The sequence below is a fragment of the Gallus gallus genome, chromosome 4 (genome assembly GCF_016699485.2).
Source record: "Gallus gallus isolate bGalGal1 chromosome 4, bGalGal1.mat.broiler.GRCg7b, whole genome shotgun sequence".
Taxonomy (NCBI): Eukaryota; Metazoa; Chordata; class Aves; order Galliformes; family Phasianidae; genus Gallus; species Gallus gallus.
The window spans coordinates 77,202,290-77,216,328 of NC_052535.1; the positions used below are offsets into that span (position 1 = coordinate 77,202,290).

At 38.1% G+C, this 14,039-nt stretch overlaps 1 long non-coding RNA gene across 1 annotated transcript; it reads left to right on the top strand.

Moving 5' to 3' along the window:
* Window positions 1–501: 501 nt before the first annotated feature.
* Window positions 502–7,317, top strand: LOC121110716. Its single transcript, XR_005859311.1, has 3 exons — window positions 502–724; window positions 5,317–5,431; window positions 6,975–7,317. It is a non-coding gene; the product is annotated as an uncharacterized LOC121110716 (long non-coding RNA).
* Window positions 7,318–14,039: the final 6,722 nt, after the last annotated feature.

A 14,039-nucleotide genomic window follows, 5' to 3' on the forward strand; every position in this document is an offset into this window, starting at 1 on the left:
ACCACTAGCCTTCTTGGCCACACTGCTGTCTCATGGTAAACCTGTTGTCCACCAGGACCTCAGATCCTTCTCTGCACAAATCCTCTTCAGCAGGTCATCCACTAACCTGCGCTGATTCATGCGATTCATCCACCCCAGGTGCAAGACTTTACACTTGCTCTTGATAAATCTCATCGGACTCCTCCCTGCCCAACTCTCTGGCCATCCTGGTCTTGTTGAATAGTGACAGCCTTCAGGTATGTCAGCCAATCCTCCCAGCTTTGTATAATCAGCAAACTTGCTGAGGATGGACTTTATCCCTTCATTCAAATCACTGATGAAGATGTTGAACAAGACTGAACCCAGTATTGACCCCTGGGGAATACCACTAGTTACAGGCCTCCAACCAGACTCTGCACTATTGATGATCATCCTCTGAACTCTTCTAGTCAGCCAGTTCTCAATCTGCCTCATTGTCCACTTATCTATCCCATGTTTTCTAAGTTTCATAACAAGAATGTTGTGGGAGATGGTGTCAAATGCCTTGCTGACGTCAAGGTACACAACATCCACTGCTCTCTCCCATCTACCCAGCCAGTGATGACATCATAGAAGGCTATCAGGTTGGTCTAGCACGATTTCCTCTGTGAATCCACGTTGAGTACTCCTGATAATCTTCTTCTCTTCCAATTGCTTGGAGATGGTATCCAGAAAAAGTTGTTCTTTCACCTTTCCAGGGACAGAGGTGAGGCTGACTGGTCTAGATTATATAGTTTGTATCTGCTATACAACTTCTGCTGATATTTTAGTTTTTACAAAAGCCAGTTTTTGAGCTGAGAGCTCTGTTTATTTACCAGGCAGCAGGAGGAGGCTGATCTCACTATGTCTAGCAGAAATTACTCAAGTCCACAGTTTTCATTTTCTGGTTTCAACTACTTATCTTATGTCTGAGAAAATATAATTATGGATTGTGATCATTTGTTTCCTGGAAAGCAAAACTTTGCTACTGTATCAAAGCTGACTCAGCAACTCACATCTGGTTTTAATATGCTCATGCAAACCAAAGTGGGCACATAACAGTCTATCCTAGAGCATGCAAAATCATAAAAACGGATAATGATCCTAAGAGTCCTAATCTTTTGGAGAACATTTACTTTGACTAATTTTCCCAGTATCCAGAGGGTAGTGTGGTTGAGAAGTATTTCAATTACACCAACCCCTCCCATCCCCCCCCCCAAAAAAACACCAAACACACCCCCCAAAACAACAAACAAACAAACAAACCCCAACAAATAAGCAAAAAAACCAACAACCCCCCAGAAGATAAGAATTTTCCTGTTCTTTCAGGAATATTATTTCTTAGAAATAGGGAATTTCAATGATGTAAAGTGCTGGAATGAAAAACTATTTTTGTGGGAAAACTTCCAAGAAGGAACTGTCCCTTAAATAAGAATACATATGACTTCATGCATATTATTATTGAACTCTTCAAATTGTCCAAAGTCCACACTTCAAGAATGACAGTAGTCTGAAAAATGTGTCAGTAAAAAAAGCATTATGTGGTTCTATGTTTATTGTATTTTTATGCTTTGTCTATCTGATGTGCTCAGTTTAACTTGGCGGGTAACTCTGGGAGTTAAATTGACAGGGCTGAATCAGAGTCACGGAGTCAAAGGATAATTCAGGTGGGAAAGGATTGTGCAAAGCCTTTACTCACAAGGTCTCCAGGCTAACCTCCTGCTCAAAGCTAGGTCAGTTCATGCTCAGTGAAACTGCTCAGGGCAATATCAGATGAACTCTTCAAAGTCAAGGACTGTACTAGCTCATGAGGCAGTGTGCTCCACTGCTTAGGACAGAATGAACATTTCAAGACAAAACTGTGTTACTGTCACTGCATTGGGTATACATAACAAGGATTTGGTAGCCTGGGGGCTGCAGGAGTGAGAAAATGTGAAAGAAACAACCTTCACAACCCAAAGGTAAGTAAAGAAGGAAGTGCTCCAGGCACTAGAGCAGATTCTACTGCAGCCAGTGGAGAAAAACATAGTGAAAAAGCCTATTTTTTCTGCAGCCCATGGAGGACCATTATGGAGCAGATATCCACTCTGCAATCGATAGAGAACTAAATCAGAGGTGCAGTTTTATTTCCTCCACTGTCCTGTTGAGCATGGACAGTGAGTGAGTGGCATAGTGTGCCCCTGGCAGACAGCTGAGGTCAACCCAACAGAGTCATAGAGCTTAACTAGGCATCCAGTAACTGATACCAGCAACCATTCAATTAACACTCTAGTAGGTTAATCTCTTAAAAGAGATATAGCAAAACTTCTGCCTACTCAGTCAGCCATTTTCATTTTAGAAGATAACAGTTCTAGAAAGGGGGAAAATGCAGGGCTAAGAATCATCATTAAAAGTCATGGTGATTTTTTTTTCCCCCTTTCTTTCAGAACAGTATCTGAGTATGAAAAGAATGAATTATAACTCATTTCTAAAGAAACAATCCAACACAACAGTTACTTAGGAACACTGAGAAAGGTGTTAAATAGGAAGAGAAATGTAGACATTGCATGTAAACATTTTGCATCAGTATACATTCTGTAATTTAGACATAACTATTGAGTAATTTAAAAGGAGCAACTTTTGAATTTTGACTTTTTAGCTCTTGCTGAAAGAAGGACTGAACTAAATCTGTGCAAGAGCAGGTAAGACATGACTGAATTCATCTGTCCAATTTTCATGTACATAAAAGAAGAAGAGAGGTGCCCAGAGAGTCAGCGTGTGGCTGGGAGGCTGAAAGAAAACCAAGAGCATTTGTAAGGGCAGACTGGTTTGTACATGAAACTTGGGCAGACAGCTAGGTGCTCACCTTGCCATAACAAACTGCTCATATCCATGTGTTTAGATAAATTGTAATGAGTGCTACTGTGTGTGTATAAAGTTAGAAGCTGTTTATTAAATCACTCATCCCAAACTGTTGTTTTGAATGTGCCATATAGGTAGTGGCAGCTGCACGAATGGTCAGCAGTCATCGCTGGCTAATCCATCTCACCAACAGGCCAGATGAGCAGTAAGCAGCACCCATGGCTGCAACATTTTTATTCCTTCTCTGCCTGCCAATAAGGGTTTATGGGATAGAGAAAATAAATAATGATCTTTGCATTTCATTCTAACCACAGAATGTTTTTGAGTGCTTTGTTCAATCCAATTTTAAAATTCTCATGAGATAGAGCTACAACTAAAAATCCAAGCCCAGCGGGTAGCTATTCCACAGCCTATTAGAACTTGCTATAATTTTTCTTCTAGATATTCAAGACTTTGTTTTGGAATTCTCTGCAGACTTCATTAGACTTAATTGTCCCCTTCTTTCACTTATCATTGTGGTTGGTAGAAGTTCAACTCCTTTTTAACATGAAAGAGTCTTAGCTATATTCTTAAAACCCAATATTAAAATAAAAAATTAGAATGCAGACCAAAACATTTCTAAGGAAGGACTATGAACAAGTATACTACTTTCTATGTCAGCTGTCAATGTAAAACTAAAGCTTCCCATCTATGCTGTCTGAAGACTATATCAATCAAATTGTAAAGTCTTTGGACAGAAGACATACCTCTAAAGATGGTGTTTCAAGAAATATTACGTATTAAAAGGTTAAAAAATAAGAAAACAGTAGCAGCAGAGAGAGAAAAAAGTTCTCCCATCAGGCCAATTGATTCTAAAGGCAGGGTCACTGAATGTAGCATTATTTCTCCTGGTCATGTTTCTTTCCTACCAGAGCTCCAAAGTAAGCTAACTGTGTAAGCAGGATTGAAATACACAACCCCCTTGTGACTGGAAGCAGTAAAGCATTCTCCACTTGTGGTTTTCTTCAAATGAGCCTGCATGGAATATGTGTTTGAAAACAGTGAAACTCTTTATTAATCAAGTACTTCACTTGCCATGCCAGCATAAAGTTTCATTTATGTCAGAACTCCCTTAAAAATGGTTTGGAGTAGTGTCTTGTACACAGACTTTCAACAGAAGAAATATTTTTGGAATTGTAAATACAATAATCGAGGCAAATATTTGCCCAGTTTGAGAAGCTGCTGTAAGATCTTCAATCATAGGTTACAGTTCTGACATTTTATTTTCGTTTCCTACTGTATGGAAATGGGCAGACTGTACAGTTCTGCATCCAAAATGCAGCATCAGACAAGCCATCCTAATGACTACAGGATTACCATACCTTGTGCTCAGAAGAAATATATCACAACAAAGAAATAAAAAACTAGATATCCCAGTAAGGAGTAGCAGCAAAAAGGAAGCCAAGAATTTCATGTCTGCTCAATGTTAACTCAAGGCTCTACATTGTTATCCGGTGTGCAGAACCTCATTGAAAATATGGGTAACTACATAGCTAAAAGAGCTTAAAAGGGATGCACGTTCTTTCATGAATTTGACTCCTATCATCTTTAAGCTGGTCATCTCCACTCAGAACACCGTACTTCCCAGAACAAAGGCTCATCTAACTTATGTGCATGTAAAGGCTTTTTTTCCTGGCTATTTTTTTTGGCTAGATGGAGCATAAGGAATATACCATATCCATCCAGCACAGATGCACAGAACATACAGAACATTCAGAACGTTTCTTCTCCTAGCTGGAAGCAGCATTAATGGCCTTGTACATTTGCCTGAGAACTGGGAATAGAAATGTTACCAGCCCTGCTGATAACCATGCCCTGGTGAGTCCTGCAGCATCACCTTCCTGTTCAGCAGCAATAAGGGACCATGCAGTTCCCTAGCTCTGGAAACACAGGGGACTGAGCAGTAATTGGGGTAGTCACAATCAGGCTGCTCTTTGCCCTGAAAAGACAAAGGACACCAGCAATAGGTCATCTATGCGTGAGTTAAGCCATGTTGCTTGGGATACTGAAGGGCTGGTGCAAAAATTACGGGTGCTGAGCAGCTGTGGGGAACTCACCTCCATGGAGATGGAAAGGGTGCAAAATCCTGCTCAGCCCTCTGTGCACACAAAATTTCACACTGTTCTCGCCACGTCCTCTGTGAATATCCCATAGAAGCACCATGGCTTATATCTCCTGTAAAATGCTGCTCAGCTGGCATGAGGACAGCAAACTGTAGCCCCATGTTACATATATTTACTTGCACAAACAGTTTTCATTTTTCAGTAGCTTAAAAAAGAGCTGCCAGTGCTTATTCATTCACTAGAAAAGACTCGCTGATCCTTTGACAGGTACAGCAGAAGTTATTTTTCATCATGGCATGAATAGTTTGTTTTGTTTTACAAAAAAGCACTTCACACCAAAGCACAGCCAGGAATTATCATTCTTCTGCTTGTACAGGTGCGCCTTCTGAATTGGGCACACAGCCCCAGCCAGGCTCTTAATGGAGTGATGACACTAACGCTGCAACAATAGAAAGGCCTCCAGGGATGCTGGCTGCAGAGCAGAGGTGCAGGTAGGAATGTGCTTCTTAAGAGTTTTACAGCTCCAAGCATTCTGTGAAGCTGACACCGCTTCCTACTACACAAATAAACATGGGTACAGTAAAATGTATCCGACAGTGGGATTTAAAACCTCAGCAGTTTGTGTGGGGAAGAGCTCACAAGAAGCCACTTTTCAATGCAGGCCATCTCAAGATGCAGGTCTTCAGCTTGTGTCCTGTATTGCTGATTATTAATTTATTTATTTAATCTGTCAGTCTATATACCTATTGATTTATTGAGGAAGGGATCTGGATTCCACATACATACTGTATGTGTGTATGTGCATCTGTGTTTCAACAAGGTCCTGTGAAAGATAGAGTCATGGCAAAACTGTTTATTGCAATGTGTGAATGAAAGAGCTGGAGTGCAAATGGTTCTGTCAGTGGCAGGAGTGATGAAGCCTGATTTCCTGCAGGGTTAATGCTCCAGGCTGAGACCCTGTGCAGATTTGCCACTGTCTAGCAAATGCTGAGGATAACACTGAGTTTTGTGAGTGGGATCGATAAGTTCTCTCTCTTCTGCTCAAAAGCCTAGTTTAATAAAACTACCAGGGACTGGCACGTTAGGAGAAGGGAACTGTCCTGCTAAATGTGTATAGCTGGAGTGTTCAGTACTGCTCTGCTAGGAAGAGCCAAGTGGCAGCAATATCACATGCCTCACTTGTTTAGTGAAATAAATCTGCTTTAACATCACAGACAAATGAAAGTAATAATCAAACTGAAGGTCCCTGTGAGAGCAACTGAAACATCACCGTTCACTGCTGATCCAAATGTCTGGAGCTCATTTCTTGACTACTCTTTCTGCTTATGTTCCTATAGAGATGGGGGCTCATGCTGGTGCTCAAGCTGATTGTTATGCTGAAATGCACAACATTATTATTATTATTATTGTTATTATTCATGTCTTCAGCACACTCAGCAGCCTGATTACTAAGGTACCTTTAATTCAGGGTAACCGTGTTGCCCACTGACTTGCTCAGAACCACAGACATGCTTGAACTGCAGACTTATTTAAAGCAACTTGTAGACCTGCAACCTGAAATTGAAAATATTCACTAAGAGTACATGGGTCACATCCATTCAAGTTTCATTTCAAGCACTGCACAGGGAAGCTTGGAGCTAGTTCAGGTTCTCCAGTGAAAATAACGATTCATACTTCTAAAATGAATCTTCTAGCATTTAATATCTTTGCAGAACACCTTGTATGTTTGAATGCATAGAAAACCATTTATCTACCACACATTTCAGATATAGATAGGTGACAGACAAGTCAAAATTGCCATTTACTGATATGAATCAGTTCATGTACTGTTTATTTTACAGACCATTGCTGTCTGTGGGACATTTTGTCTAGTTTCAGTGACTAGAGATTTCTAGTTTTAAAGTACTCTAGGACTTCCCATCCAAAACATGGATTCCCTTTCCAGCTTCTACATTGCATTTCCACCAACAAATGAGGCTATAGCACTTTAATCATATTGAATAGAAATTTTGTTTCTTGTGCTTTTAATTCCAGTTCCAGCAACCTTTTCAGCAGTACATGCCGTCAGCTGTGACATTATGTGTCTCATGCAGTTCAGCTATTTTCCTGCAGAGGGGAGGAACAAGACGTAAGTCAATGTCTTTGCTTCATGTTGGAAAACTCTATGGGTAAGATGTATTTGTTCCATATTTATCTGTCTAGTTATTGCATTTTGCTCTATTTTCTTCATCCTTGATGTCCTCAGTTACCACAGAGAAGATTATTTGGCGCCAAGTTATATAATTATAAAAATATAAACAAACAAACAAACAAAAAATTATATAAGTGATATATTTGCCTCAAGCTGCACCAGGGGAGATTCAGGCTGGATGTTAGGAAATACTACTTTTTCGAAAGAGTGGCCGGGTGCTGGAATGGGCTGCCCAGGGAGGTGGTGGAGTCACCAACCCTGGAGGTGTTCAAGGAATGTTTAGATGTTGTGTTGAGGGACGTGGTTTAGTGGGAAATATTGGTGATAGGTGGAAAGTTGGTCTGGATGATCTTGTAGGTCTTTTCCAACCTTGATGATTCTATGGCTGTATGATGATTTATTGGTGGTGGACAAATGTCATTGTAGTTGTGTACTGAAAGCATGATTGGAGAGGAAGTTGCTCACAATAGTTTGTGGAAGAATGATTCGAAAGATTAGAAAAAAAAAGAAAGACAACTAATCATCACTTCAATATATCATTGAAATGCTGCTTTGAGCTGATTGTCAGATGTCTGCAGCTAACAGATTCATGATACTAAAATGAAACATGCAGCAGATCTTACTGCTGACAGGGTATGGAAGTTTTCAAGGGATAGTGCTGGTGTAGTGGCGTCATCTTGTTGAAGCCCAGAGGTTGTAAGCCACATGATGACTGCTCTTCTGCATCATCTTGAGCTTGGTTCAGTTTGCAAGCATCAAGTATAATTTTTCTCATGTGACTTGTACCTTGAAGACCCATACAAGATAGCCAGCATGTTGTGGAAACCCTTGCCTTCTTTACAAGTTCCACACATTAATATTTTAAATTCAATTACATAGGTCATTGGATTTCCTGTTTTACTTGCTGCAAAGATGTTGATAATGTTTATGCTCTTTATAATCATCCAGAATTACGAAGTCAGTATCACCAAGGCAAATTCTCTATTGGCACCATTTATTCCCACGAGTCCTCAGTAGGGCATGAAGGTTCCCAGGTGGTCTGAAGTGTGTCAGCAGTTGTGTCATGCCTTGGCGCATTGAGGGAATTGACTGTTTTTGGGGTTCATTGTTGCAATAGATCTCCAGAAACATTTTGAGAAGAACTGTTTGCTCAAAAAGCAGTCTTTGGCATTTTGCCTGTGCTTTTTTACAGAGACAGATGTACAATGTTAGAGCTATGCTTATATTCCCAATGGTAATAAATCCCCAAGAAGAATATGTTGATACGATGGAAACAATGCAGATTTCATGAAATATAAATATGTAATATATATATATATTCATACAAGGAGAAAAATTAGTATAATGTTCATTAATAGTTAATGTATAACTACTGAAACACATTAATAGCTGTTCTCTTGGTTCTCTCTCTTGTGAATATATGCTATGTTTAAGTATGTTTTAGAAGGGTCTATAGTAGCAAAACTCCTTCAGCACAAATTCAAAGCTATTTTTAGTAGAGCAGTTGAAGAATTTCCTGCGGCTGAAAGGGACCTGAAGTTTTTACAATACAAGTTTGAGGGCCTACGTGTGAGTTATTCAAAAGTGTCTGAGTGATTTTGGATTACAGACTCATTGAAAGTCACTGGAAATTTTGCTCCTAAAACGCTTTGGCAGTTTTCAAAATCCTGCCATAAATCTCCAGGTTTAAAATTAAGCTGTAACGTGTACTTTGCAAGAATGAGATTATGGTGCCCACAGTTGTATTCTCTTAAGTCTACCCAGTGAATGCGTTTAAAGATGCTTTTTTAATTACTGGTCTTGGAAGCTCATGTAGAAACCTGAAAACCAGCAAGAGTTTGTTTTGGCTCAGTCACCAGTAAAAAAGTGCATATTTAAAATTGTAATGGCTTTTTTTTTTTGTACACACAGCAATCTATGTTGGACTCAACATAGCACCTTGGTGTCTCCCTTAGCACAACAGAATGAGCAGAAGGAAAAATCTTTGAAAATAGATATAAGTACATCTTCATGAAAGATCAGATACAGTTAGCTGAGGTATCATTTTTAGGAATGATCTTTCAGATAGGACACATTTTTTTCATGCAGTCTCTAAACTACTTGGGAATTCAGAATTTCTTGCTCACTTAGAATTTAAACTTTCATGAATGATGTGGATTCTTTGCTTTTTGTTTGCCGTGTTGGGATATTTTAATTAAAATCTTCAAAAATCCATTATGCATGTAAAAAGTTCATCTGCAAGTTTTCCTTTTAAAGAATCTCAACCTTGGAAGTCTCTTACTTTTGAACTTCCTGAACAGTCAGATATGTTACTTCATTCCACTGTGATGTACAGAAAGTGTGACTTGTTTAAAAACTCCTTGTATGGACAATTACTTTTCTGCACTACATGTACAATTACATATTACATCTTGTGCATGTAAGGTATGCTTTTAGCAAATTCAGTACAACATATGTGTGCACTTTAAGACCTTTGATTGTAGAAAGTGACAATAAAAATAAGTATTCCTTTCTATTTAAGTACATACATTTTGAATAGAAAAGGGAAAGAAAAAGACAACAGAGATATGAAATGGCTACCATTGAAATTAACTGAGTAGGGCTTTTCTATTTAGGAAAGATACAGCAATGCAGAGGTGCTAGAGGTCAGAAGAATTATAAGTGAGTTGAAAAAAATTAAGAGAATAATCATTCATGAAGCTGAAAACTTAAAACAAGCAAGGTGTACATTTCATATAGGATATAATTAACTGTCAGACTCAATGCTGCATGACATTACAGTGGTCAAAAGTGTAAGAGAGCTCATAATGTGATTACAGCTGCTCACTCGTGGCCATGCTGTGGAGGAGCCATCTTTCATTACATTAATGGTGTTTCAGTAACTGTTTATTATGCGAAATTTTTCGTTCCAAGAAAAAGAAAGATTAGACTTCCAAGACAGTACATAAGATAAGGCCTTATTTATATAATATGAAGTTAGGTCCTTAGGAGTTCTTGCTCAGTTTAGGTTGCCAGATATTAGTCTGAACGAGTGCATGTATACATTTGCAGTGAATGTACAGTTAATACAAAGCCTGGATACAATGGATTTACTGGATGTACTGAATGTACTGAACAGACCATATTAGATATATCAGACATTTTCCTGATGTTTTACAGTGCAGGATGATTTTGCTATACAGAGTTGGCTGACCTCAGCATCTCTAGCTTCCATTTGCCAGGGATTTTGGATTTTTAGATAGATATTGGGCTGACCATCAGTCATTCAAAACCAGGGCAAGTGCATGAATTTCTCTTTCACCTTAGACAGGACAGCTGTAAAACAGGGATCATATTTGGCCCCATGTCCTGACATTTCTGAGGCAGTCAAGGCAGACCTCTCATCTTACTTCTTTCACCTAACAATCTTCATTGAAATAGCATTTTAAATTAACACATGGCTTGTTAGGCATGGTGCTTAGATGGTAAAATTGGTACTATAGGCTCCTCAATTTTTATTTCTCATTTAGGAAATTATCAGTCTCTTCTTATTTACCTCTCAGTCTTCTGTTGAAACTTATTTGATATTTATAAAACGCTGGACATGTGTAACTGATAAAACAAAGTTCATTGTAGTTTATTAACACTGATCAAAAAGTTGTTTTGAGAAGCACCTTTTGAACAACCGTAAGCTTCTTTTGTGACACTGAGAAGCACTGAGAGAATCCAAACTCTTGTACATCCTTAGTAGTTAGGGCACAGCAGTTATCTCTGTGATATTATCTTGAATATTTTTTTTTTTTTTTTTCTTCTGAGTAGGGACTGAAATTAGATGGAAATTCATCCTTTCTGTATGTGAATGAAGGAAGTTGAAAGTTTTCAAGTGAACAAAGCTGGCATCACTTTCAACATTACCTAGATGAGTTTGTAACAGCCTTCCATCCAAGGATCAGGAAGTCTGTTGATCACAGTTCCTCTTTTTATTTTATTTTATTTTATTTTATTTTATTTTATTTTATTTTATTTTATTTTATTTTATTTTATTTTATTTTTCCAGAGGTCATAGTTGAACTTCTTTATTCTATTAGTTTTTACAGGCTATGGAAGCATGATGACCCTTTTCTTGAAGCACTAGGGTCATATTATGCCTCATCTTCCTTAAAGGATGTACAATTTAACTCATTAGAGTCAGCAGTTCAGTACATTTAAGACAAGTCTCCCCAAGACTACTCCACTTTTCGGTCATGTAGGAAATGTCTAAAAAATGTGCTTGACAAATGCCTATTTTGAATGAAGTCTAGCCATCATAGATCATTATAATTCATTTTGGATCAAGCGTGACTTTCCCACCCGGAAAATCATGATTACAACATGGCTGGATTCATCTGCCATGCAGACAGGTTTAACTTGAATGTGAGCTCTCTTACTTGAAGTGAATTAATACTATTGTGTGGTTATGAAAGGAAGGTCATTTTGCTAGTTGTGCAATTGCAGAAGTTGTGAGCTACAGCTACTCCTACATGAGCTATGCTTTAGTACATACGTAATTTACACTACAGTGGTTTTCATTGAGAAGATGGAAATAACATGAGATGTTAGCTTTTCTCCTTGGTCTGTGAACTTTAGGCAGTGTTTTTTTTTTTTTTTTCCACTAGACTCTATAATTGATTTATATATTCCTATTTCTTCATATCCAGACACAGAGCTTATGAATGGATATACAGAAGGTAGGTGCACTCTGCATGTTTCTCCTTCCAGGCAAAAGATTTCCTTCTGACCTCTCAGTCATACTCAAACAGAGTTTAAATTTTGCCTGTGGAGTACATCTGCAAGGAACTTAAGGTGCGTAATCTGCCTGGCATTCGGTCATCTTATGTTTTAAAACACTTGGATTTTAACGTTTTGGCTCAGGAGAACGATTCTGATCCCTACGCATTTTATAACAAACTTCAAATATGGTTTAGAGAAAATTAAAATGTTACCCATATATGGAAGAAAGTTGTCAGTCTAAGAGCACTTTCTAGATGGCTGCTTTGCAATGTCCTGGGAAAAGAGCTGGGAGTAGTTCACTTTATAGCTAGAGTGAAAAATGTGCTTTTTTGGTTGTTTTTTTTTTGTTGTTGTTAATGTGAATAGCCCACTGAAAATGTGATCAAATATTCCCTCCTACAATATTACATTTTAGTTTATTTCCCAATGCCTGACAGATATTTAGATCATAATGTCTGTCTTACAGGAAACTAGGTGGGTAGATCAAAATTAAATTGATTTTTTTTTTTTCAGACAGTAAATCAGATAGAATAATTTAGTACTGTCCATGGTGCATTTTTGTTATATGAAATATCACAGATTTTAAGAAAGAAAACATTTTTAAAATCTGTTCTTGTAAACTCAGAATATATTCCTCATGCTTTGTTAAATTTGTATCTTCTCACTTTCATTTTTGGTTTGTATATTCTCATTTAAATGAAGTAAGTTTGTTTTACAAATAATTCTCATTTTTTTTAACTTAGTTTGTGACAATAATTAAAAAATGGCCCCATCTGCTTTTGCATATATGAATGTAATGGTGATGAACCCATAAGTGTTTTGATTGACTGCCTGGGTCAGCCTACCATAGAAAGGTCTTTTTGAATTGGAGTGTTAACACAAATATTTTGAAGCAATGATCTGAATTATTTGTAGGAAGGAACATTCTGGCTGAGTGTTCGAACACTTTTGAAGACATTGGCTTCTGATAGTGCTCGTTGTGTCATGGTACCTGTGTGAATTACAGCTTTTTATTTTTGACATTACTACTGTTGTATGTGTTGTCATCTGTTAAGTTATACTTATCCACTGTGTTTACTTTGTTGAATTCTTTCTCTCCCCAGAATAAAAGAAATGCCTCCTGCAGTCCAGAGTTCCAAACTCTGCAAAGGTGGTTTTAGTCACATAAAGTAATTATCATGATTAGATGTCTTGCTTCAAAAATTACACTCTCTATAGCTAAGGTTTAGATCAGAAGCAGTCTTCACTGGAATTGAACTTAAAATGGTGCCTTTTTCTTAATAGAGATGTTAACACATCAGATCCATACAAATACTAATGGCACTGATAAGAAAAAAATCAGGAACAATACAGTTTCATTGTGGGACAAATTGAAGTCATTATCGGTAGGGCTGTTTAAATAACACGCGTTGGGAGTGCTGCTTTTTAATCTGTTTGTAGACTTTAGTGTTTGTACTGTGCCCATCAGAACAGTGTAAAAAGCGTCTCCAGGGTATGTAAGTGCCTAAAAGCATTTAAGATCCAAACTCAGGAAATGAAAGACCAACCCACCCCCCCACTGTGATGGAGCCACTTATTTCAGTATGATTTTCTCCAGAAACTACCTGCAACGAGAATAATAAGCCTATGGCAATCAAGGTATTGACACTTCTCAAATATGCTGCAGAAGAGATTTATTTTGCCTTTTTACAAGGGCTGGTGTGGTCTGAGTGTCCCCTGGCCCCAGGAGCCTGTTGCAGGGGGCTTGCACAGGGTGAGAGAGGCACCATCCCGAAGGCAGTGTTGATCAGTGGGGTGAATTCCAGGCCTACAACTTTACACTTTTCACTCCATCTCACCCAGAAGATTGGCTAATCCTGTATATTCTTAAACCTGAAGTCTTTCTCATAGGGAACAGAAGTAATATTTTTGAGCTAAGAAGCAATGGAAATTTCAGCTGGTTGTCTTATTTTATGCACATATACAACCAATTATAAATAAAAGCTATTCACCATGTAAAACAAATTGAAGGAAGCTCTTCCAGCTTCTTTTACCACTCCCAATAATTAACTTCTATCATCTAACATTAGTTGTTACTGAGTGATCAACACTCACTGTCTGTTATGATGATATTTACTCAGTGTTGGTAAACATTACATTTCATAAATTTTATTCGGTTT